Source organism: Nanorana parkeri, unplaced genomic scaffold (genome assembly GCF_000935625.1).
Source record: "Nanorana parkeri isolate BGI_ZX_2015 unplaced genomic scaffold, ASM93562v1 scaffold1015, whole genome shotgun sequence".
NCBI classification, from domain to species: Eukaryota; Metazoa; Chordata; class Amphibia; order Anura; family Dicroglossidae; genus Nanorana; species Nanorana parkeri.
Window position 1 is genome coordinate 1,562 of NW_017307283.1, and position 3,506 is coordinate 5,067.

A 3,506-nucleotide genomic window follows, 5' to 3' on the forward strand; every position below is an offset into this window, starting at 1 on the left:
TTCCCTGGGTGATATGTGTGTGTGTGTGTGGGGGGGAGGGGGGTGTACAGGGACAATGATGGCATACTTGAAATTGTAGGGGGGGGTGAAAAAAAAATTTCTGCCCCGGGCGCCCATAACTCTGGTTACGCCACTGCTGTCCTCACAAGGCTTAAAAGCAGACCCTGATAAGATTAGAGCCATTGTGGACATGCCACAGCCTGGCGATGCCAAAGCAGTACAGCGTTTTATTGGCTTTGTCACATATCTAGCTAAATTTATGCCACACTTGTCTGAGGTGTATCAGCCGTTAAGAAGACTTCTGGATAAGGATGCAGTTTGGCACTGGCTTCCCAAACATGACCAGGCAGTGGAGAAAATAAAACAATTGGTCACCGCCGCTCCTGTGTTGAAATATTATGATGTAACAGGTTTTGTGACAATACAAAGTTATTCAAGCAAGAATGGCCTAGGATGTTGTCTATTGCAAGCTGGGCAGCCAGTTGCATATGCATCCAGAGCTCTTTCATCAGCCGAGCAAAATTATGCTCAAATTGAAAAAGAATGTTTAAGCATTGTGTTTGCCTGCCAGCGTTTCCATCACTATCTTTATGGCCGTGATACAATCACAGCTGAAACAGATCACAAACCACTAATAGCCATATTTAAAAAGCCCCTTTTGTGTGCTCCTAAGCGTTTGCAGAGCATGATGCTTACATTGCAGCATTACAACCTCAATGTTGTCTACAAGCCAGGAAGTGAAATGTACATCAGTGATACCCTGAGCAGAGCTACTGCGAATCATGTGACACCCAGAAGTGAGCATGAGCATCATACAGTTTGTTTGCTGCAACAGGAACAACATTTCTTTGCCGAAATCAATCAAGCAGACTATCTTAACGTCACAGATCAGCGGCTACATCAGCTTCTACAGCACACAGACAGAGACGAAACTTTACAAGCGCTGAAGTCTATTGTTCTAAGTGGGTGGCCTGATGACAAGGATGCAGCACCTGCAATTGTGAAGGAGTATTGGTCCTTCAGAGATGAGATCAGCGTACAAAATGGTATCTTATACAAAGGCCCAAGAGTTATAGTGCCAAAGTCACTGAGAGCAGAAATGTTATTACGCATTCACTCAAGCCACATCGGGGGTGAGGCATGCTACAGACAAGCTCGCGATACTCTTTACTGGCCTAATATGCAAGGTGAAATCAAAGATTTTGTCAGCAATTGTCCCACCTGCAATTAATATGCACACTTGCAACAAAAAGAGACCATGATGTCACATGAGATACCTACACGTCCTTGGCAGATTGTCAGTATAGACTTATTCAACTATGCGGGAAAAGAGTACCTGATATTAGCTGATCATTACTCAGACTTTTGGGAAATTGAACTGCTTCCTGATTTATCCACTGAAACTACAGTTAAGAGGTGCAAGGCGCAGTTTGCACGTCATGGCCAACCAGATAAAGTGATTTCTGATAATGGCCCTCAGTTCTCAAGCTTACAATTCAGAAAATTTGCCTTTGAATGGGAGTTTGAGCATGTAACTTCCTCACCACGGCATCCACAGGGTAACGGCAAAGCTGAATCTGCGGTGAAGATTGTAAAAACTTTATGCAAGAAAGCACAAAGTGATGGTAAAGACCAGTGGAAGGCCATCTTAGATTGGAGGAACACTTCAACTGTGGGCATGGAGAGTAGCCTAGCACAGAGACTGATGTCACGAAGATTAAAGACCTCCTTACCTGTGGCCAACAAGTTACTTGAACCCTCTGTGATACAAGGTGTACCGGAAAAGTTACGGCTTAAGAGGCAAGTGTTCAAGGCACAATATGACACATCTGCAAGAGATTTGCCTGAAGTGAATATTGGGGAACTAATGAGTGTTATGTTTTGTTTATATGCAACTCTATGATTCATCTCTGTGGCACTTGTTTCCTGTGATGCGTTTCCTGTTCCGTGGATTCTCTTCTAAAAACATGACTTCTGTACACTAACGGCTTATACTGTCATTATTACCACATAAAACACTGTCCTGTAAAGTATTCGTGAAAATGCCCAGCATCGGCACCAATACTAGTAATGGCAGGTGAGGCTATGCCTCACTGGTTTGGGAACAGTGTTTTTTGCCACCCCCCTGGAAAGTACATCCCAAGGAAAATGCCTGGTTTCCTTTGCGGCAGATACACCATTGCTATTGCCCACTATATGCTAACCGAGCAGAATCAAGAAAGTCCAAGAAGGTTTCCGACAATATTGCCTCTCTATAGCCAGCAGTTTGTCTCACCAGTCAGCACTGGAGGAACGAAGAGGGGAGGGGCGAATCCCTGCAGGGAGCAGAGACTGACAGTCACCACCCTCTGCAGGGAGAGGATGGTGAACTGAGTGATCAGCCGATTGTGATCATCCAGTTCTTGATTAATAGAGCCGACATGTGACAATGCAGCTGTCAGCTCTAACTATAGGGATGAGTGTATTTCACTCATCCCATAGTTCTCCTTTAGAAAAAAATTGACCCCAAACCAGTATAGTGTCCCAAATAATGAGTTTGTCAAGGCAATTGTATACACTGATAGGATACCAGTGTGTGGAACCTCTGCTACACATAGACATAGCTTAAAAAAATTATCTACCCGCTTGGGGCACTCTTTTCTTCCAGATAGCCTTATAAAATGTGATATTATTTCTTCCATGCAGATGGTGCAGGTTCTGGTCTTCTCTTAGGAGAACACTAGCCTATGAGCTGTGAACATCCAGGGATATTATTCTGAGCAATTTGATTTACCTGGCAGGGTGACTTTATGTTAAAAGGGATTTAAAACCGAACCTGTTTTGGGCTTTAGTCCTCTTTTGGGTTAAAGTCAGCATCTAGGGAGCTACTGCCCTCTATTTGCTGACAGTGAAGAGCCGCTGCAGCTTGGAAAGATCCTCACTATATTGTGGAGATCCACTCCAGTGCTTGATTGACAGCTGGCTCTGCCTCTCTAAGGCCATAACCAGCTGTGCCCACCCCCTCCCCATCTGTTCCTCCAATGAGTGCTGGAGAAACAGAGAGGGGAGAGGGGAATCCCTGTGTGGAGTGGTGACTGACAGCCATTGTTTTCTGCAGGGAGAAGACCATGGGCTAAAACGATCAGCGGTTCGTAATCACTTAACTCTCGATCTATAAAGACAGCATATGAAGTCTTCAGTGTCACATGCGGGCTCTAGCTATTGGGAAAAGTACATTTTACTCTCCTAATACTTCTCCTTTAATGCATACTAAAGAATGTGAATGTGTAACACTTATATTTTTTACCTCCCACAGTGATCACAGTATCCCCCTAAAAAATGCTTTCATCTGCTTTACCCTCCAGAACAACAGCACCACCTTTGCTCAGGTATCATTCGGGTCAGCATCTACTTCCTAGACTGAGACGCTGGCTCAGAGATGACACAATCAAGTACATTTCACTGCCTGTGTGCTTCTTGGCCATGTTCACAAATATCATAGATCCACCGCTGCTGAAGCCCCCCGA